Raw genomic sequence first — 23,996 nt, forward strand, 5'->3', positions numbered from 1 at the left:
CTTACACATCTTCATATATACATATATCAGTTTTATATTCATGTGAATTGGCCTTAACTAATTGCCAAGGTTTTTACCTGACCCTAGACAGAGACAGAAGGCACCTGAAGTCGTGTTAAATCAATATTATAATATTTAATGCGGCTAAAGCAAACCGTAGAAACAAGAAGAAAAGAGCAGAAGAAAACAATAAATCGATGCGGCAGCTCACGTACGACACGAATAAAGCCAGAAATCACGCTGAAAGCATGCAAATCCTCAAGATTTTCATGCCATCCGAACAGAAACCTTCAACAGTAATGCAAATAAAAGAGATAAAGAAGCGTAAGAGTGTGAGAGTGTGTGTGGGCTTTGAGCGACTAGCTAGATACCCTAAATAGTAATGTGGTATATATAGTAAGACTAGCTTAATAATCTGCCATTTTGGACTATATATCTCAAGTCTGCTAAGAGTGCCAGAGTCGGCATTTACTGACTAGCTAGATATCTTGACTAACAAGTATGCTAGCCCACATTCCAGAATATTAGTCATGATATTATTATAAAATCTCATTGAAAACTTCATTATATGAGGAGTATCATTGTATATAAGTTATCTTTTCCATTCCATTCCATTTAATGGCCCTCGCAGACCCAGTTCAAGAAACAATATGCTCTATGCTCTTATGCTTACCTCCTTCAGCCCACTTCATACACTTCAACAAAGCCAATAAACCCTGTTTACCCATTTTCACACTGCTGCAGGGTACAAAAATAGGTAAAAGCGTTGAAAAATTTCATTTTCACGCGCAGCACAGTCAACTGAAAGGCGAGGAAATGGAAACAAGTTAACTGCTAAAAAAAGAAAACAAACACACACAGACAAAAGTCAAAGCCAGCGGCAAAGCGGGAAATAGGGGGGAAAGAAGCGCGCAGCTACGTTTGCAGTGCGATAAATTCATATAAATCGCGTTAATTTAACCGCAAACGCAGTTTAAATAACTCAAATGACTTGGAAGCTGGCCAAGCTCTGGATTTTAGCTGCCAAGCACAAAAGGAAGCTCAATGACATTGGCTGCAAATTTTTCGAAATAATTGGGGGGAAAAAGAACAGAAAAATCGAAAATGTAGTTTGGGGCTTTAGCATAAACAGAGCTTTGTTGCATTTGCTAAGAGAAATTATAATTAATTATTTAGCTCCTCATAATATGCTTTCAACATTTTATAACATTTTATTGATTTTTTATTTAGAAGATAGAACTCATATGATATTAAAACTAGCTACTAAACTTCAAATCATACTTACATATAATACTATAATTATAATATATCATTATCATATATATATTTTTGCTATATAAACTAAAGCAATTTCTATTGCAAGCCAATTTACTGTGGATTAATCTAGCGATTCAGTGGCTTCATTTCAGCTCGTGTCATTTGGAGCTAAGCCTGATAAAATGTCGATGTAACTTTAAAAGACAAACAAACAGAGCGTTATTTTCGCCTTGCCATTGTCTTTCGCCTGAATAGAGCAGGAGGGCGCATAGGGGAGCCAAAGCAGACGCTATTCATAGCTGTATCTGAAATTACGCTGTGAAATGTTAGCCGCAATTTGTTTCGCTTTATAATGAGTTGTTTTGTACGCTTGGCGAGACGCCGACAGGGGATACCAGATAGCAGCAGGCTGCAGACCAAAAAGGAGCAGCAGCCCCACAGCCCCACTGCTGGAGGAGTAGCCTGAAATATGACCTCGTCTCGCTGCGAATTCGTAATGTGAATGTGAATCTGAATGTTAAAGCTGGTGTGGGCAGCTGGATAACATTCTGCTACATTCTGAAGCATTTGCAAATACGTTGGCTACATTTCATTATGCATGCCCCAATAAATCGGGCCATGTTAATTGCTGATAATTAATTTGTTGCCTGTTTTTATGCTTATTTCTTAATTGGGTCAATTAAGAAAACAAGAACAACAACAAAAACAGAAAACAAAAACAAAAAATCACAACGATTTCAATTCGAAAATCAATTAAATATGCGCACTAAATTAAATTTAATGGCTCCACTAAGCTCGATCAAAATAAGCCGTTTAACGCAAATGTGCGAAGGGTTGAAGGGGAAGAGATATCGAGCGTGAGAGAGACAGGAATGGAGGAGGAGAAGAGGTTGGGAATATGTAATGAATGAATATTTGATTTTAAAAATATTCACGATTAAGTAAGCATTGGAATTTTCATGGCTTATATTAGACAAGCATAATGGCTACGCTAATGCGGCCTATTAATGGCTAAATGTTTGCATGTAAATGTTAATGTTAATTGCAATTGAGATATGTTAATGGGAATGTGATTATTATTGCTAACTTTTTATGCAGACACAACTTTGTTGTATAAGAGTTTTTGTTTATGTAAGCAAGGTATAAAAGAGAGAGAGAGAGAGAGAGAGAGAGAGAGAGAGAGAGAGAGAGAGAGAGAGAGAGAGAGAGAGGGGAGAGAGAGGGGGAGGGAGAGAGAGAGGGAGAGAGGTACTTGGGAGTAGCCGACTAGCAGATACCTTATTGATTGGCGTTTTTATGAAAGCTGAGCACTCTGAAATTTGCTAAATTTTCTGATTTTATTTTACAGCTATTGATATAGTATTCGTATTATAGTATTATAGTATAGTATTATACTATAATATATAATAAAGTTTTTAAAAAAACACTAACTATAAATTTTATATTTATTACAGCTGCAGTTTGTCCATATGTATTTTTATATTGAATGATATGACTCTAGTCTACATACATAGCTGTGTATTAACAGGCTTCAGTATTAGCTCATTTAGTTCATCTGTAGTGGAAACGAGTCTACAGAAAAGCCAACGAACTCCTTCCTTCCTCAAGACTGAAATGACAACCCACTCTCTTCTTGTATATACTTCTTAACTGGTGTAAAACATAATTAAATATAGAACTTGGCAAACTGTCAAAGCAATTCCCACAAAAGTTTACAAAGACAAACAACAGATTGATTGTTCGATAGACATACAACAGATATACTACATCAACCCCCTCTCTTCTTCCCTCGTCAAATACCCCATGCTAATCTGCTTTATCAGCAGTATTAGCTTGACTTCTGGCTGCGCTTTTTCAGCTGCTGTAAATAGCAAAAAGTTGTTCAACTTTTCTATTATTTATTAAACAACTTGACTTTTAAAGTGATCAGAATCAGCTCATCAGACTTTCAGCTCGATTTTCAGTGCTTAAAAGCAAATTTCTCTTAAAGTTCTCAGCCATTAATAAAAGTTCCTTTACGGGCCATATTTTATTTAATTACTTAACAGGTGTTAAGCAAAAACTTCTGTTAAAAAGAGCAGAAGAGTGCAGTTCAACTATAAGGCAATTGCTTTAAATAATCATTAAGGACTGACAGTAGGAAAGCTCTATAAATACAATAGAGAAATAATTTGGGAGGCCCTGTTAAGCATCAATATAAAATATAAATAAGTTAACAGTTGACTAACAGTAAGAGCTTTTACATAACATCCCGTTAATCTTAGAAAGCTATCTCAATACAAATTCATTAACAGCTGCATTACATAAAGACAAACTGGTTAACATTTCTTTTGCATTTACAATTCAACATTTGCCAAACAAAAACATCTGCGAATTCAATGAATCAAGATAACAGATAACAGTAACATGAAAATAAACTGTTCAACAGATCTTTAACATAGCATATGCACAGCTGCTAATGAAAACTTCTGTTCATGTTAATGAATCATGTGAACAGCTGCTTAACATAAAGAGAGCCTGCTTAACAGCTCTGCAACATAAGGTAAACCATATTTGAAGTCATAAATGTTAATTAAAAGCATCTGCTAATGAAAATGATTCATGCTCTCATAAATTACTCTCTGCTTATATAAATATACATACATATATTATGATCCCAACCGAGAATCTCTATGCATTATCTAGATAATTGTTATGAATTTTGCACCTTCTCTCCGCCAAATGTGATTAGAGAGCGTGGCAAATGAATATTATATCATTTAGTGCATTATTAATTACGTTCACTTTGCAGGCAGCAGAAATTTGGAAAAAAAGAAAACTCATTTATTCACGCTATATGAAAAACTACTGAGAGAAAAACTCAAGCACAGAGCACACACATAAGTGAAATGTCTTCATTAAGCTTTAGAACTCCATTTGCACAACATACAAATGGCTGGGTCAGTGGGTACGAGGCAGGACGGTGCTGTGGTAGAGCAGCAGCAGCAGTGGCAAAGTTAGAGAGAGAGAGAGAGAGAGAGAGTGGGGTGAAGGGCGCAGGGGCTGGTTGTTTCAGTCCGTAGACCGCAGCAAACGAAAGCAAACGGCTCATTGCGTTTCAATGGCAATCGCTGGACTGTAAAGGTTGAGCAGAGAAAAAAACAAGGAGTGAGAGAGAGAGAGAGAGAGAGAGAGGTAGACGGAGAGGTTGGCGGTGTGGTAGGGTCTGCGGCTGATTCGGTGCCTCGACTAGGCTGTCATTTCCGTTTCCGTTTAGACTTTTCATTTTCAATCGAGGGCAAAAGTTTTATTTTTTTGACTGCGCTTTGATATACTCTATGAAAAGGATTATGAAGAAATGAGAATTGAGTAGAGTGTAGAAGAAGACGAAGAAAAAGACAAATTTGGGGTAATTTATATACTATGCTATATACATTTGATCTGTTATGCAGAAATCTTCAGTTATTTAAAAAAAAATATATATTTTTTTTATAAAATTTGTGTGGCAAGACCCAAAAAAAAAAAAACTTGCAAAAAAAAAAAAATAAATAAAAAATTGTTATAAAAGTAAATTGATTTAGACTAGGAAGCTGTTTCTGGGTTTATTTAGAAGTTAAGTTAACTCCATTTGATATAAAAATAACTGTTATTGCTTTGCTGAAAATATTCCACGCTCAAGATTTAATTCTGAATGAGTTGTCAAGGGAGCTCAAAGTCAAGTCGAATATGGTCATTATTTTTCCAATTGCAGTATGAATCATAATCGACAAAGTTGATAGAATATTTTAACAGCTGGAAGTTATGGATAACTTAAACAGTTGCTGAAGTAGAGTCAACTGAAATAATATTACTGAGGTTTGGTCAGCAATTGATATAGTTTACAAGAGTATAATATACTACCTTTATTTTGTATATATAATATATGTGTATATATACAATTATATATACATATCTAGTATACCATCTATCGCCAAAACGTTATAGGCATGCTTTACTGTCTCAATTGGTTTCTGGTCTTAGCAAGGGTAGCCAATCGTATGCTGTGCCTCCTCTTCAGTTTCCTCGCTTTCATTTACCATTCTTTTTTTGTTGCCTTTGCCTCAAAATCGAAAAAACCAACCTCTATCCTCTTGACCTTTTGCCGCAAAAAAAAAAAAACGAAGCCAATATAAAACAACAACAACAACAACATAAAGACAACTGGGGAAAAGTGTCAGGGAAAAGTGTCTGGCTCGGGTTCATCGGGCTTAATAGCTCATTTGATGCTGGTCAGCTAAATGGAATGCCAAATGATGGGCACTTGGCTCAAAATGAACAGAGCGAGAGCCAAAAAAAAAAAAGGAAGGAAAAGAGTAAATAGCCACGCCCCAAAGCAGAAAAAAAGTTTAGATTATTATGTGCTTGTTAATTTCTTTTTGTTTCATGCTTTTACTTAAATGCGCTTCATTTCATTACAAAAACTTCAGCGAAAATTTAGCAAAATTTTTCTTTTGACTCGCTATTGCGCAAGCATTTGCCTTTTTCCTCATTTTCTAGCTTTGTGTCATGTATAAAATTTTACTTTAGTTCTTGGGTTTTGTTTTGTTTTGTTTAGCTGTCCAAAGAGGTCTTGTAACCAGCAACCCTTGAAATATTCATTGCATAGCTTGCAGCGACACAGGACACGTCCACAGGACACGCAGCGTTAATTGTTGCTGCTCAGGACAGAGCCAACAGCAGCAGCAGCAGCAGAAGGAACACTCTAAAATGGCCATGAAAGCGGCCAAATGACTTGACTGAAATTGAAAAATTTCTGCTGCATGGCAAACAACAACGATTTTTGCATAAATTTTGTTGTGCCTTGCGAAAGGGACGAAACAGGGACTGGCAGCAGCACTTGTTCAATGGGGTCTCCTAATGAACTTACAAGCATCCCACGCACACACACACACACGCATTTTGAGCAAACCGAATGTACAGCACAAACACACACACACTCACAAATGGGAAAATTCGCGGGCTGCTTCGGTTTTCATTGCACAATTTGGTTTCGTTCAGTTCTATTCAGTTTGATTCAGTTCAGTTCAGTTCAGCTCAGTTCAGTTCAGTTTGTATATACATATGTACCAACAGCACAGACATGTTATAGAAATACTATATATACATATAAGTATAATGATTGATGGAATGAAAGAACTTTCATTAGTTTATTAAGGAATTAGAGAAGTCTGAAGTATTCTAGCAGAAAGCAAAGGGAAATAAATATTTAAAAGACAGACGAATCTTCGAGAGTAAATAATAAAATGCATAAATAATGAAATTGAATAATTTATAATAACAAAAAATAAAAGCATAAAATTAAGTATAAATAAATAAAACAATTTATTTATAACTAAAAACTTGAATTAAAAATTTTTAAAAATTTGGTTGACAGACAGAAAAACATAAACTAAAAATATTTAAATAAATAATAATTAAGATAAGGAAATTATAAAAAATATAATAAAGAAAAAGAGTATTAGTAAGAAATTAATTAATAATAAATCAATAAAAAAATTATAAAAACTTAATTATTAATTAAATTAAAGAATTAATTAAAGAAGAATAATTAGCTTAAAAAAGAATAAAAAACTTTAAAAGTGAAACAAACAAACGTTTTTATGTGTTTAAGAAATTAGATGCAAAAATATTTAAAAACGTAAAAATAAATTGCAATTCATGTATGTGCTAACGATTTTAGCTCATTTATAATTGTATGACTATATTCATTTATTAAATACAATATGTTATGAAACTGCCCTCGCAATTTGAGCGTCTTTTGGACTTGAGTTACTCACGGCCCAACAGAAATTTAGTACAGGATCAAGCGAAGCGAAACGTTTTTGTGTGTGTGTGTGTGGGTTTGAGGGGCCTAATGAAAGGGACAACTGTGACGCAAATGGAACGATTTCGAAATACAGCCACATATATTCGAAACTGTTAGCATATAGTGCTCTACACACACACACATGCACACACGCACACATACGAGTGTGAGCTGATGAAAAATGCGCTACTAAAAGAAGGTCAAAATGCAGCAACATTACGAGCGCCTATGAATGAATAGATGAATGAATAAATGGCTGAATGGATGAGTTGGTTGCTTGGTTGGATGGATGGACTGAAATGAATTGAATTTGTTGAAAACGCATCAATTCAAATTCAATCAAATGAAAATAATCGTTATTTAACTGAACTGGAAAATTAAATTTTGCCAGCCAACCTTTTTGGGTTTTCCATTTGGGTGTTGCTTTTGTTTTTCCTTTTTATTTATGCGAATTGACAATTTTTGCCATTTTTGTTGATTTGTGAGCCTTTCTGTGTCTTTTGATTTCAATTAGTTTTGCATATGCAGATTAAGAACTTACTTTATGCCTGTCTAATTGGCTTTTGAAACAGGGCACAAACGGAATTTGTCTCCAAAATATAGAGAAGAAATTATGAAAGCAATTTGAGAAAAAATAACTTCATAGAGGAACAAAATGTGGGCGAATGTTTATTATATTTAAATTTATTATTAACTAATTTTTTTTATTTTATAAGTATAGGAATTTTTAATTTGTTACTAATTTTTTGCAATTTATTTGGATTTATTTTATTTTAAAATTTGATCAATATTCATGTAATATTTTTTATTAATTCATATTTACATATTTGAATAATTTATTTACTTCCATATTAATTCGTTTGAAGAATTAATTTTACTTTGAATTATTTTAAATTTTTTATAAATTATTTTGGAGAATAAATTTTATTTAAATTAAATAAATACATATGTACAAAATATTTTTTGATATTTTTGTATGAGTTTTTATATTTATATATTTGTATTATTTATGTACTCCATTAATAAATTTGTCATAGAATTATTATTATTATTATTATTTTTTTTTTTTTTTTTGAGCCTGACTTTTTGTGTAATTTATATACAACCTTACATACATTAAAGGTTTTTAGATAATAACGAGACATTTCCATAATATTTTCTTAATCTTGTACTATATGCATTCCACATGAGTACCATAAAAACTGACTTGTGTCCAGATAAACTATAATCTCAGCATAAACAGACAGACAGAAGTCTTAATGCCCATTCTCAACATGCAAAGCTCGACTGACGTTGACACTGCAACAGCTATTCGGGCACGTGTGCTTGCATAATCAATAGGTGCGTACAAAAAAATGACAAGGAAAACAAAAAAGAAAGAAAAATGCTAAAAGTTGGCTAACAATCCAAATGCCGTGTAACGAACTATAAAAAAAACAACACATAGGTGCATAGGGGTGGGGGTATGGCAATGGGTAAGCCAAGGGCGAGATAAGGGAAAGCCAAGTAAATCGATGATAAGAGTAAACAAAACGCATGTGGAAGCCCTACGTAAAGCCAATTAATCTTTGCTTTGATGCAGACACACACACTCACACCAACACACGCACAGGTGGAAAGATAACAGTTGCAACACAAGCATGCCACAAAATGTTGCATGACTGTGCCCCAATCTGTCCCCGTTCCTTCCTCTTTCGCAGCCAATGCCAATCATAATCCTTTCCATTTCCCTGCCATTCGTCCAGTTGCAGTCAGCTGTGTAATGTGCTTATGTGCTGATTGCGACCAGTGGAACGCAGCTTATAGCTATTGCTTCTTTTGTTTTTTGTTGAGGGGGCGTGGCATATTACGTATACGCAATCATTGCCAACAGCTATGACGCACCTTATAGCACCCGTAGGTTAATTCATTGATAGGCATATAGTCATCTAATATCTTTCATTTTGTAAATTACTATGAAATGAGTTGAGACAGGTGCAAAGAAGGTTGTTTCTTAATGGCATAAGAATTCATTTGCTCAATTGCCTGACTAAATTATACTTTATTTGCTAAAACAGCAGCAGTTCGATAACGATCGATGTTTATCGATTAGATTAGATTGACTCAGCTGTTGTTTATGATCAAGAATTTCTGTGTGTTCCATTTGATTTGAATGATTAAGCTTCTGTTAATCTACTTTTTTGATAGACAAAGAATTTTATATACATAGCTTGAGGGTGCGGTATATCGAAAAATCAATATATTTCAAACCTATTGAGTTAAAATTGTCAAATTATGGATAATCAATTGATCCAGAGATATATGCATATATGTATATATGGAGATATATATTTAATGCAAACTACTTTTCAGAAATGCTGATTTTTTTACAAATTTATTCTACACTTATTGGAAAGTGTATCATGCAGTCGGTCATGCTCGTCTGCAACATTCTCACTTGTTCCATGTTCATTTCACTGTAATCTCTTATTAAGATAATTGTACAAAGAATTCTCGAATTGTTTAAATACGTCTTTATTGTGCACCTGGTTTACTCAATTGTCTCTCTCTCTCTCTTTCTTTCTCTTTCAACAATATATATTTAGCCAAGTCTCATTATTGAAATGGGTCCTCCATGGTCTATTTACTTGACAACATTTTACAATTAAGTGCAAAATTTGTAGCGTGACAAGGCAGCAACTGTACTGAGAGCCACGCCCCCAAGAATAAACTTTAGCTGCGTCTATTTGTTTGTTTTGTCAACGTAGACAAGAAGAGCTAAATAGGTATGGATATATGTATAGATAGAAGGAGGGAGAGAGAGAGAGATAGAGAGAGAGAGATAGAGAGAGAGTCATGTGTGTGCGACATGTCAGGCATTAAGTGAAATTTAAACCTGAACGCCTTTTGGCATGTGTGAGTGTGTGTGTGAATGCGTGTGTGTATTCCTTATTGTTGCCTTAGTGAAATTTAATTAATGACAAACAACTTTTCATTGTTTTTCATTCTTCTTTTTTTGCGCTTTCGTTGTTTGTCTTTTGCTTTGCACGCGCCGGAAATGTATTCACATCCGTTTGAACAAAAAATTTTCCATTGTTTCAATAGGGGGAGGCCTGGCTGTGTGTGTGTAAGTGTCTGTGTCTGTGTGTGTGTGTGTGTGTGTGTGTGTGTCGTATGGCATAATTACAGACACATAAAAGGCGCCTTGAAGCCATACAATATGACCATGCCATGGCTCAATAAAGGACTCCTTCTGCCTATGTCCTTGGCCGGCCGTTAGCTGTTAACAGCGCTGGCAAAGGGTCTGCAGCGATTAGGGCACATAAAACTTAGGCCCAGACATGGCCCAGCATAAGGCCCCAACGGGCTGGCCATAATTGACAGCTGCGCCAACGATTCACTTGACCTCGCACACAGTGAATACCAAATCCCCTTCCCCACCCACCCACACAGCTGCTGCTGCTGCTGCTGCTGCTGCTGCGCGTTTGCATATTAAACATTTAGCTGCAGTCACACCCAACCTATACACCCACACACACACACATGCACAGAGACGAGCACGCACACAATTGCAATTGACCGTGAAATTGTTGGCAACTGCAAGTTGGCCATGATTGAAGTGGCCATCGCTGGCTTTCAACTTTGCGCCATTTACCTGCTTTATTTATGCTCGCTCGGGAATGCTCGAGAGGAGTTTATTGGCTGTGCGAAATATTTGTCTGTGTGTTGGTGAGTGGAAGTGGAGGGCTTGAAATTTGTTTTATTGTGTAGTTTTGTTTAATAAAGACTTAAGTTTTGATATCCCCAATGGACGTGTGGTAGACGAAGACTTACAATTACTTCTAGCTGTATTCAAGCATAGGGAACTGTAGGGAGTTCTACAAGGAAATATATACGTACTTAACACCATAATGCCCCGATAAGACTACACTGAAAAAATAGGTATTTATTCCTAAATTAAATTTACTAAATTTACTATATGGAACATAAAAGCTTCATAAGTAGAAAATATACTAGATTAAAGGAGATACCCTATAGACTCTATAGACTGTATACATTCTATAGACTCTATAGACTGTATAGAGTTTATAGACTCATTAGACTCATTAGACGCTATAGACTGTATAGACTCTATAGACTTTATGGACTCATAGACCATATAGAAAGTACATATAAATTCTATGTCCTTTTATGACAAATTCCAAATGATATTATATTAATTATTTTTACCTATTATTATTATCTATTTTACAAACCATCCTTACAATGATATATAGAAAATATTCCCTTAAGAAAATATCAATATATAATTTTAATATAATTCTCGATAGAGTATTAAATCATCTGTTAAGCTCGACTACAATGCGCTAAGTTTTTTTCGTAAGCTGCCCGCAGAGTCGACCATAAAACACACACACTCTCCAGGTAAGCTCTTAAGGCGAGCAAAAGTAAAACAGTTTATGGCATTTAAAAATAATTTATGATATTCTGCATGAAACTTGTGAAAACTTTGCTAAAAGTGTAAACAAAACAATGGCAGCAAAAGGTAGCTGAAAATACCCTAAAGTGTATAATAATAAACCCTTCTTCGGTATAGGGATCGAAATGCAAATTTTCGTCAAAAACTTTGCTATTGTATTTATTAGTTAAGGAGATTAAACAGTAAATGACTATGGATTTACTACTGAATATCAATAAGTCTTATTGAAATAGCCAGCTGTTATTTTATTTTATGAAAATGAAAAATTAATAAAAAATAAATTACATATTTTTCTGTAAAGTGTTGACATATAAAAGATATTCATTCAAATATACAAATTAAATTAAGTTAAAGTTTTAGCAAATAATATATAAAAATCTTAAACTGAATCTTTTTAGAATCGTAAAGAAAGACAAATTAGAATACAATATGTATTATATATCGTATCTTTTATCATTTATCACCTTTTAAAATCTAACATATTTTACACAAATTTCAATCTTTAAACCTCTTCCCACAATGGGTATCTCAAAGAGCTACTCTAACTGCACTTTGAGATACTCAGTTCTGGCAGCAAGCCCCAACTGCTGTGCGGGCATTCAAATGCATTGCATGCAAATGCCACAAATAGTAACAAGTTGTTTTTAGTTGTTGTAAAGTTTGTTTTCCATGAATTTGCCATTTTACCCCACAGCCCCTCTCTCCCCCTCTCGCTCTTTACACACTCTCTGTGTCACTTCTATGGAAAAATTCCCCCATTGCATTCAATTATTCACACTTGGCCGCAAATCAAACAGATTTGCAAATTATGCAAGCCGCCTGTGGTTAAAGCGAACACTGGGGGCGTGGCAAATTTTGTGGCCAGGCTAATAATTATGTAGTAACGAAATAGATGGTAGAGAGAGAGAGAGAGAGGGAGAGAGTGTGGAGAATAGAGAAATTTAAGCATTTGGCAGAGTCGACTTGGCCTTTGGCAGAAATTCAATCCTAGGCCGTCAGATTGAGACTTCGAGCCAAATTTCACAGGTCTATAGGCTGTTAAATGAATCAGAATATTGGCCAAGACATTGTTGTGGTTTGGCCATGCTGCTGCAGGTTGCTCGTTGCACATTGCACGTTGCATGCCCCAGCCTCGGCATGTGTGTTGCATGTGGGCCATTGCCACAAATTTCAATATGCACATTCCTATGAGTTAGCTCACGGGTTTTGTATCCAACACTGGCGTGCCAAAAGCATTTTAGCATTTAATTAACAAATAACAAACATGACTTCGAGTCTGGCCATAAAACGTATTTGCGGACAGCTGATAAGCGTAGATAATCATATTGAAATGGGAAAAGACTCAATGATCCATATAGAAGCACTTCAGGCAAATTGGCAAGGGAGAATCAAACAAAGAAGTTACGTGGAAAAATTAAATAACTAGTGAGTGTAGGCAGTAACAGCAGCGAAGCTCCACAAAAAGTTCGTCACAAATTTAAGTAATGCAATGTAAAGCGAAGGGAGAAGCAATGCGAGAAGCTAAACATAATGTAAAGTAAAAGTAGAGCCTGAAAAGGCTGCAAGTAAAAGGAGATGTTCAAGGAAAAAGGTGTTTAAAATTAAAAGAGAGAGAGAGACATAAAGAGAGAGGGGGAGAGAGAGAAGCACAGCAAAGTATAGAGAGGCTATGCAAAAAGAAAATTAAAGGGTGTACGCGAATAGAAAAACTTATGAATAGACAACTTAAGGAAATTGGTAATTATGAAAGGAAAATTGAAAGAATAGAAACTTGAACTGACGAATCGATGAATATTTAGAAAAAGAGAGTTTATAGAAAAATTAGAGTGAAACGGAGATAGATGAAAGAAAGAGGCAATGTAAGAAAGAGAGGGACTAAAAATGAGAGTCTGATATGAAGAGACTTGGGCGAATGTAGAAGTAATGAGCAACAGAGAGAGAAAGATATGTAAGATATATATTTATGCAGGGATTCCGAGAGAAAGAGAAGAAGATAGAGGGATACAGAAAGTGGTAGGGAGAGAGAGAGAGTGAGAGAGAGAAAGAGTGAAAGAGAAAGAATCATAACCAATAATACGAATCAAATAACTTAAGTAAAGAAGAAAGTAGGAAGAAAGAAACAAGAAAGCCCGAAGCAAAAACAGAAGTCAACCTAATAAAAAATTCAACTTTGTGCCATAATTTGCTTGTTAAAGCATAAATTCATGCTGTAAAGCAGGTCTTTCTCAAAATTCAACAAAAATCACGCTTTAACAGAAAACTTCAACACTTTCTTAAACTTTTCGTTTGCTTCTTGTATAAATTTGATTTGCTGCATGTTAAAAAGTTTTGATTTATTATTGTGTCTACAATTTATCTTATCAAAACATCATTTAAATTTAAATAACAACAAATCTGAGAGCACTTATTCGCCTTTTCCTCCACTGCTTATTCTTCTTTTCTTCTCCTCTGTTGCTGTTGTCGTTGTTGTAAATTGTTGTTTGCTTTGAACTTGTTGTATTCATGGAAATTTATCTACGGCCTAAACACAACACCCACACACTCACACACATAGAGTCAGCATGATAAATGCGAGTTTCCTTTAGGTTTGTTTGTCTGCGTTGAAATGCCTAAAAATGTGTTTGCGGTTGCTTTTGAGAGCTGAACTGGGAAAAAAAAAAACATTTGCCAGTCACGATGTTTTCCTTTTGCGTGCCCGAGTTGGGTATTATAATTCTATAATGGCTAGTGTAACGCCCACAAGGATGATTGGCTGCATGGTTCTCTCTCTCTCTCTCTCTCTCTCTCTTTCTGGTTTTTGTGATATAAGAATATGTTAAAAGAAAATTCCATTCCGATTATGAGTCGAGTAGTAACGTAAACTACTTGTTGAGCATGAAAGCTGGATGTAAAGGCTTTGCCATTTTCGAAACTGCTAAAGATGTTGTAGGAAATGTTCTTTTGAGAGATCTATTCTGATAGCTGTGATAGTCTAAAACAGAACTTGAATTCCCTTTCTTTCTCTCTCTCTCTCTCTCTCTCTCTCTCTCTCTCTCTCCGTCTCTTCTGCCCTGTGTTAATTAGTCTCTTAAGTTTCATAGCTGAAAATTGCAATCAACATAGTCGTTCCAGTCGAGATATACTGTTCTACGGACTAAGTATTACATACAAAAACTTAGTAATAAACTCAATATCAACATTGAACTTAAGAGCAATATATGTTCTGCTCAATATTTGTTTTGCACTATTTTCAGAATATTAACCTCATCGCCAATTCGTGAAAATAATTTCCTAGAGCATTCAAGTTTCGCCTAGTCAGCAGGAATTTTTCTCATTATTTTTGGTTTTTGGATTATGTGGTCTTCTTCGTTTTGCTTACTTATGTTGGTGTTGCCGCAAAGAGTACAGAAATGTGAATACCTTTAAATACATATATATATATATATATATATATATATATATATATATATATATATATATATATATATATATATATATATAGTCTGTGGCTGACTTACCTTGCCATGTTGACGATACGCAGCTGCTCACTTTTCCGTGCCCTCCAAGCAAAAAATCTGAAGACGAAGCAAATTGTTAGCGTTCTTAATTTTTGGCCTTCGCAGGACTTGCTGCTGTACGCGTCCTTGAATCAGGCTCGAAATGTCATTGAGTATCTGGCCGTAGTCGAGGGGTGTGTGGGCATGTTTACAATGCTCAGGTCTTGGCCGCAAACTAAATCAACGTTCTTTGGCAGCACTGCGCAGGGAGAGGGGGGAACTAAGAGAGCACCCACACACGCACAGAGTCTGAGATAATGCTGATGATGCTCTGATGATGATTACCGCAATGCTATCAGAGGCACTCACTCCGGCCCGGCTTGGCTCATCGTTTATCTCTGTCGCTCTGGTCTGGTCTGGTCGGCTGCCACTATCTGATTCGAAGACTTTTAATCCTGATTGTGAATGGGAATGTGTATGTGAATGTGGATAGGCCGTGTGCTACCTTGTTGCGTGATTGAGCTCGGATTTATGCCTCAAGTGTTGCTTGGGGATTTGCCCTCAAGCAGCAGCCGCCCGTTGCCTGATACGGCCTATGCGGCGTATGCTCAATACACACACACACTCATCTACTGATGTGTAGGTGTAACTGTGTGCATCGAGAGCTATTTGTTTTCCTTTTGCCTTTTTGCAAGCGTTTTGATTGGAGATTTGAGATTTGAGTCCAAATGATTCGAACGTTTTGCTCTGTAAAAAAAGAAGAGCAAAGAAATGAAATAACAATATAGACAGGAAACTTTATTTTAGTTGTTGCTGTGCGTTAGTGTGTGTGTGTGTTTGTGTATGCGTGGGTATGTTTTTCTGCTTTATTTGATTTGCTGCTTTACATTTACATTTACATTTGCATTTACATAAGCATCAACATCATTAATATTGCAAAGGCATATCAATATGTAAGCACTCTGCTGCCGATGAATGTTGTGCATGAGTGTGAGTGTCAGAGCGTGTGTGTGAGAGAATGTCTGGAGCCCTGCAGGAAACAAAGTATATTAAATGCCGGATTTTTCAGCTGTTTGTCAGGCTAAAAGGCAGCATGTGAGCGGTGGCAACAGTTAAATAAATAAATACAAGTATTTTTTCAAAAAAAAAAAAAAAAAAAAAAAAAAAAAAAAAAAAAAAAGACTTAATATGGATAAGAATGAAGTAAAATTAACAATAAAAATAATGATCTAAAAACAAAATAAATAAAAAACCAACAAAATACTAATTGTTACTTCAATCTAATATTTTTGTGTAATAAAAATAATATATAGTACATAAAATATATACCTATTATTATAATTATTATATATAAACTATTCCACTTCACAACAAAGTTAGAAGGGAATCATAGCTCGCATATGACAGATCGCGAGATCAGCCGAATTAAATTCTATTTAATCTCTCTCGCTCTGAACAAGAGACATCGGCTGTTTTCGTTATGATTCTCAGTTGAGCGCATTGAGTTAAACTATTCATGTGACGCTGTTTTCACGAACTTCGTTTTGCGATACGATCGACGTTCGTAAAAGACTCAGTAGGTGAGCAATAGCCCAAGTCTCCTCTCTGTCACATACACACACTCAGTTCATGTAGCTATAGATGTATTTAGCGAACGTCGTCTTCACATACATACTAATACACGCACAAAAGGCCTCGTTTAGCTCAACCAAAAGATCGGAAAAAACTCAGAGCGGAAAAACGAAAAAAAGGCTTCCATACGATTGCGAACGAGCTCTCTGAATAAACGACAGAGTCGATAGCTCCCTGAGTTTTTTCTCAATGCTAAAAGTACTCTTGTTTATCCGCTCACTGTAAATATAATCGAAGCCCTGAATAGCTGAGGTTGAGTTCCATATAAAATTGGTAATCATCTAAAAAGTTGAATTCCTGTTGGTAATAACAAAAATTCCTAAGTAAAAATTTTACTAATCGCTAATCATTTTCATATTCATGCAAATAGCATGTTTATTTTTGCCAAAAGAATAAATAGACAAAATTTTAATATAAACTTCTAAGAAATTCTTGCGAAATAAAGTATAATAAATACTTATAAAACACCTGCCAAAAGAATATTTGCAAGCATTTCAATATTGCACGTGTCAAACGTATGTTTATTTCATGCATTTTTTCACAGGATTTTCTGCTCTGTTCTCTCTTTTCCTTTTCGTTTTCGTTTCTTTTTGCTGCTTTAAGCGCTTCCGTTATTTCATTTCCGCAACAAATTTGATGCGGCTTACATTTATCATACGCCGCGTGTGCTGTCACTTCATGCACACGCACACAAACATACAGTCACACACACATACACACCATGCAGATTGAACCACATAAATCTCTCTTTGGGAATTGCCATTCAAATGGCAAATGCAATAATAATTCGCAGCTCAAACAACTTGGAGCGAGCCATGGAGCTGTGGGCGATGTCACAGTGTTATATATGGAATATTGGGGAGGGCGTCTGACATCCCTCAAGTTCATTCAGTTTGATTTGTTTGGTTGTTTTTAGTGTTGTTTGCATTGTCGAAGCGTTTATCATGCTCAGGTTCATGATTGATTATAATACGGGTATTGATTTAGCAAAAGGTCTGAGGGTGGCACACACACCCACCCCGTGCCCCCTCCAAGCTAATCGAGGTTGACTGCAATTCGAGAAGTGCCTGACTGGGCTGGGCTGGGCTGGGCTGGGCTTGATGCGGTTCAATTGTAAAAGGGCGTCAAAACAATGCATGCAAAGCTCACTCAGCTCCTTCAGCCAGGACAAGCATTGAGGGCACTCACACCAAAAAGAAAGGCACGTTTTTATAGCTTCCTGAAGGGTGTGTGTGTGTGAGTGTGCGTGTGTTATCAGCTGTTTGCTGCTCGTGTTATGACTGTAACGGAAATGTACAAGCAACAACAACAGCAGCAAATAACAATAAAAATAACAGCAAAGCAGGAAGAAAGCAGCCCAAACGGAAGCAGCGCCGCCGCTGTCAAGCAACACTAACACACTAACCGATAAAAATAGAAAATACCAAACAAAAAAAAAAAAAATAAAAATAAATAAAATAAAATAAAATAGAGAGAGAAAAAAATTCAACTAGCAACCGAAAAGAAAGCAAACTACTCCACATATACGTATTATAACAGCCCCCAAAAACAATGGCGACGAAGTTGGCGCAAAATAAAAAATAAAACAAAACGAGAAAGAGTAAAACAAAAAAGTAAAAAAAAAGGGAACGGCTGACACCTCCCCCTGAGCCAAAACAAAAGCCCTTTGAGGTGCAGCTAGACAAATCAAACAAAACGAAAACAACAATAACAACGGCAACAAAAAAGGCAAATAGGCAGCTGGCATTACTAGGCAGTTGACAAAGTAGGGGTAGTCCCTCCTGAAGTGGAAATCGTTAAAATATGTCAGCTGAGCACAAAGATAAATTGCCTTAAGAAATTGTTAGGAAGTTAAATGAATGAATACATTTTTTTCCATTTGAGCATATATATATTTATATACAAAATACGTATATAATATAAAAAATATACTTTAAAAAAAATTTTTTTTTAGTTATCTCTTTGAGAAAATGCATTCAATATATTTAAGTAAATTAAATTATTATGTAGTAATAAATACATTTTTATATCTATTCCAAAAATTAAAAAAAATAATGATACATATTATAAATATAATGATAATAATAAGAAATAATCATACATATATAATTATATTTATTTACAATAATATTTCTGATTTAATTTTTTAATATAATAATTTTTAATATATAAGTACATTTTTAACAATATTTTACGTTAATATAATAAATAAAATAATAAAAACAATAAAAAAAACTTTAATAAAAAAAATCATTAAATATATATACTATTTTTATTTTGCATAAACTTTGTATATTATTTGCCTTCTATTTTATTTACCTAATTCTTGCTTTAAAAATAAACTAATAATCAGCCTCATTATAATCACAACAGATAATAACAACACCAAGATCAATAACTCCAATCCTAATAAACAATCATGCTCATAAATATTCATTTGACAGGCATACCCCTAATGCTGCAACTCGTCCGTGTCCATGTGCGAGCCCTTTGCGGCTTATTTGGGGCCATGTGGCGCTCCCTTTTTGCTGTCGAAAGCAGCTGCCATGGCAAACAGCAAAACAGCGACTCTATCAAGCACACACACACATACACCCATATACATATATATGGAATAACACAAACACAAACATTCACATTCGAGTGTGGCTCTGCCATCAGCGAAATAGTCGGAACAAAGCGCTCGCTTATTAGTATGCAAAACTGATAATCAATACTGAGTACTCGATGCTCTGCATGAGTACTCAATGCTCGGATCTAAAGTGTGGCTATTATGGCACATTTATGCTGGTCTTTGCACATTTGCATACGTGTTTTGGGACACTGTGCAGCCCCCAACCACCCAACCACCCAATCGCCCAAGCGCTCAACCGCCCAGCCGTGCCCAAGCTTATGAAAAAATAGAACTTTGTGTGCTCGAGTCCCGAATTCACTTTTCTTTTTTACATTCGCTAGAAAATTTATGAAAAAAAATGGGTGTGTGCTAATATGTTGTTTTTGTTGTTGTTTTATTAGTTGTTTATGTGTAGAACACCTTGACGTGTCGGGGGCAAAGCCGTCCTGGGGGCAACATGACATCGCCTTAAATATCCTGTCAAAGCCAAGCAAGGAGAAGCAGTTGATAAAAAAAAATATATGTGCAAAGGCGCAATTTAATTGAGAGAAGATGTTTTCAGCGCATGTTGCAAGCCCTTGGGGAACTGATATTCGATAGGTTTGTAAAATATATGTAGACAAATTTATAAAGAAAATAATAATAAAGCTGGAGTAAGTTCACATATTTCTTGATATTTTTAAAAGTGTTTGCAGACATTTCATTTGGTTTGTTTGTTTTATTTTTATTATTTTTTCTTTTTAGAAATATATAAAGAGAATAAATTAGCAGGAATATAGAACAAAGCCTCAGGGTACCTCAAGCTGTAGATAAATTCCCGGAGATAGCTTTAAGCCACCCAGAGAGATTAAATTAAATCATACAAATAGAGCTGGCCTGGTCATTATTACTTTTCATATGATTTGTATTTAATCACCCATTAAAGCCAAAGTAAGTATGATACCAAACTCAAAACTTGGCTAAGCAAATAAAAAAATAAATAAATAAAAAAAATAAATAAATAAATTAAATAAAAGAAAAGAAAAAAATAAACAAATATGTTAAATATTTTATTCGACTGCAGAAACTTTTTTTTATTAAATCATTTTTATACTTTTTATTAAATCATTTTCAGAACTTGATCAATTTGTTAAAGTAATGGTACTTTGACAAGTGATTACAAACATATTGAAGCCTTAAAACAATATTTGCTTATCGCATTGCATTAAAACAAATGTTGAATTGAGTCTTAAAGCTTAAGGCAATACTTGCAGATATAAATGGCATGGAAAGTATTTGCTAGCGAATATGAAATGAAAATAAAGTGCGAGCCGCTTAAGCTGCAAAGGCTTAACTAGATGACTGATAGACCACATACAGACACACACACACACACTCACCCAGACGTGTTATCGAAAAAAAAGAAAAGGGGAACATGATTTTATCGATTCGAGTCGGTAAGCCTTTTCAGCTCAACAATCTGGCCAAGCTGCATGCCATATATAAGAAAACATACACATGAACATGGCTTATGCTAGCTTATTGCACCTTGAGAGCATACAAAGACACGCACACACACAGGCACTTAGATGAGTGTGTGTCTGCCTGATGCCGAGTTACAGAAAGCGTAGCATACTTATGTGCGCTCTCATTGTACAATAAGACGCTTAATAATAGTAAGGCGCTACGTGCAAATGGTTATGGCTAGTAATGGACATAGGCATAGCCCAACACACACACATACACACACACACCAATACATGTACAGCAAATGTGACAGCAAGTGGCCAGGGCCAAGACATGTAACTGAGTCGCTTTGCCGAGTTGAAGTTGCGACTGAAAATTGGCTCATGTGTTATTGTTTTTACAGTGTGTATGTGTGTATGTATGTGAGTAATCATTTGTGTGTGTGTGTGTGTGCTAGTTGCCTTTTAGTTGTTGTTGTTGCCTTTGCCACTGCTGATGTTTTTTTATAATTACTTGCAATGGAGGTTACGCCGTCTCTCTCTGTGTGCGTGTGTGTGTGCTTGTGTGCGTGTGTGTTTGTGTGTTATTGTTGTTGTGGGCTTTGGCATTGTTGTTAAGCACATATAGCGGTAATTTAATTAACATACATAAACACAAAAACACACGCACACATACACCTACATATGGTGTGTGGCACGCTTTGGGGCATTGTTATACTTACAAAGCGATTGACGACTTTAGCCCTTGTAATCGATATTTCAATTAAAGTTAGGTTTTCATATGCACAACAAGTAACTGGTTTTGTTTTTATAAAGAACTATTTATGCTGTATTTATATATAATGTAAACAGTGTAAGCTTATAGGGGAACCTTCAATGGATTTCATTACATTTAGTTTACTGTTGGGGAAGTAAGTTTTATGTTGTTGACTATATTTAATTTTTCTAGTTATATTATATGTATATTTCCATATACATATATAAAAAAAATAAATATTTACATATTTTTTTTATCATATACAATCTATCTTATTTTTGTTTTTCTTTTTTAATTAATGGATTTCTATTTATTTTTATTGTACACGTATAATTTTTTTTAATGGCTACATGTGTTGTTATTTAATTTTTGCCACCAAATGTTTTTTTTTGTTTTAATTCTTTTTTATTTTTTATTATTTATTTAAATTTTAATCGAATTTATATTTTAGTATTTTCATTATAGGATTTTTATACATATTTATTTTTATCATAGCTGGCTTTCCAATTATTTTTTTAACACGAATTCCTATACATAAATACTTTTGTTTATTCTACGCTGTTTTTTTTTTCTTTTCCAAATTTGCATATATTTTATTTCATTTATTGCATGATTTTTGTGTAAAGTTTTTTTTTTGTATTTATTTAATTTGCTTTTATTTTAATTTTTTTTTTATTATTTTTCATGCATTTTAATACTATATACGATTTTATTTTTATTTTTTAAAATCTTGTAGATTTTGTATGCTTTTATTTCAACTAGTTTCCGGTTATTTATTTTTATTTATTTATTATTTATTATTAATTTTATTATTATTGGTTTATTAATTATTATGCTTTGTTAAATTTAAACACATTTTTCATTTACTTTGTCCAACAAATTTCGCACCGATTTAAGCCATATTCGTATATTATATTTTAAATTCTTTGTTAATTATTATTAATTTATTTTATATTTATGCATTCATTTATGGTAATATTTTTTAAATAGCACACATAAATTTCTCGTTTTAATTTCAATTAATATTTCTACTACATTTGTTTTAGAGTACAAAAAACACGCGTTGATCTAGTCTAAGAGCGCGACGCATGCCGCCGCTAGTAGCACGTAGCGCGTTGCATGCAGTTGGGTTGCGAAATTGGTAGCGGTACACAACCGTTAGGCGACGCGTTCGGCAAGCGAATAACAAACAAAGCCCGCAAAATACAACTGCCACAGCTGCTACTACGAATTGTCAGTGTTGCCGTGCTGCAAGCGACGCGTGCGCAGTGCACGGAGAGCGATAGCTGCTGACAAAACATCTGTGTTTTTGTTATGCTTGGCGTTAGAGGCGGTGGGCGTGGTGGGCACACACATGTGTCTTGATGTATGTATATATATGTGTGCATGTGAGTGTGTGTGTGTTGCGGCTGCCAAGACGATTCCCGGAACAGTTATTTCAATTAAAATACATATGTATATATATATATAGATTCGCTTACAATTTTTTGTTGTTGTTGCTGTTGTCAAATAATTGGAGCGGCAATGACAACAGGACGAACCATGTCCTGCCAGGACATGCTTTGCGACACATTTCAGCAGCAAATGAATTAAAATGACAAAGTGACAACAACAACAAAAACAGCCAAGAAGAATGTTTGCTGTGCGCCGGATATGCATGCAATGACTTAACAACCATCAAGCACAGACACCGACACACTCACACACACACATACACACACACTGGCGCAATTTTGCGCCTAATGTCAAGGTTTTTTGGCTAACGTTCAATATTGCGCTGGCACGTGGCGCTGCCTTTGCTGCAAGCAGCCCACCAATCACGCCGCACCCTGCCACATGCAGCGCATGAATGGACACAAAACGCGGCAATGCAAAAACCCAAAAGAAGCACAGAAAAAAAAGCCCTGACGAGGGCCACCAGAAAAAATGTCGCGACGTTGCCTGCGCCGCTTTTCCAATGTCAAGTGCAAGCGGCCAATCGGTGTCGCTGACATGACAAAAAAAAAAAAAAAAAAGAAAGGAAACTAAAGAAGAGTACGATCTGAGGCTGAACTGCTGCCTAGATGCTCTGCTAACATTGTATGGCAAGAGTTTGCATAGTCCCGCAGATTCCTAAACTGTAAACAGAATGCAGCGATAGCTCCCTTTGTGGCATAGTTTGCAAAACAAACTGCAGCACAGTGCTTCTAAAACTGTAACTGATTTTTGGCATATATATGTATTTATAATTCTTATATTAAATATATAGGGAAAATCTAGGAAATTTGGCAAAAATAAGGAGCAGTACTGCAAATAAATTGCATATATCCCACTCTTAGTAAACACAGTAGAGAGAGTAAAGTCAAGGCCAGTCTGAATATACCCCATGCACACAACTTAAACAGTGCATGAAATGTGAGCGATAGAGCAGGCGAGGCGCAGGTAGGTGGGGGCTGGCTTCCACTTAACATGCAGCATTGGCAACGTTTGCCATTAAGGACAAAACGCCGCTGCAAGTGACCCCCTGCAGGCTCTCACGGCAATGGACGTAGT

At 35.2% G+C, this 23,996-nt stretch overlaps 1 protein-coding gene across 1 annotated transcript in view; it reads right to left on the reverse strand.

Moving 5' to 3' along the window:
* The window catches only part of LOC108616248 (uncharacterized), a 91,765-nt gene extending 69,105 nt beyond the window's left edge, over positions 1-22,660 (reverse strand). The window contains exons 1-2 of the mRNA XM_018011327.2: positions 21,430-22,660; positions 15,038-15,763 (exon numbers count right to left, since the gene is read on the reverse strand). The gene's annotated coding sequence lies outside the window, so the exon portion shown is untranslated. The remainder of the gene's footprint in view (positions 1-15,037; positions 15,764-21,429) is intronic.
* Positions 22,661-23,996: the final 1,336 nt, after the last annotated feature.

This window comes from Drosophila arizonae, chromosome 5 (assembly GCF_054131065.1).
Source record: "Drosophila arizonae isolate 15081-1271.41 chromosome 5, UAZ_ARI_1.0, whole genome shotgun sequence".
Lineage (NCBI taxonomy): Eukaryota > Metazoa > Arthropoda > Insecta > Diptera > Drosophilidae > Drosophila > Drosophila arizonae.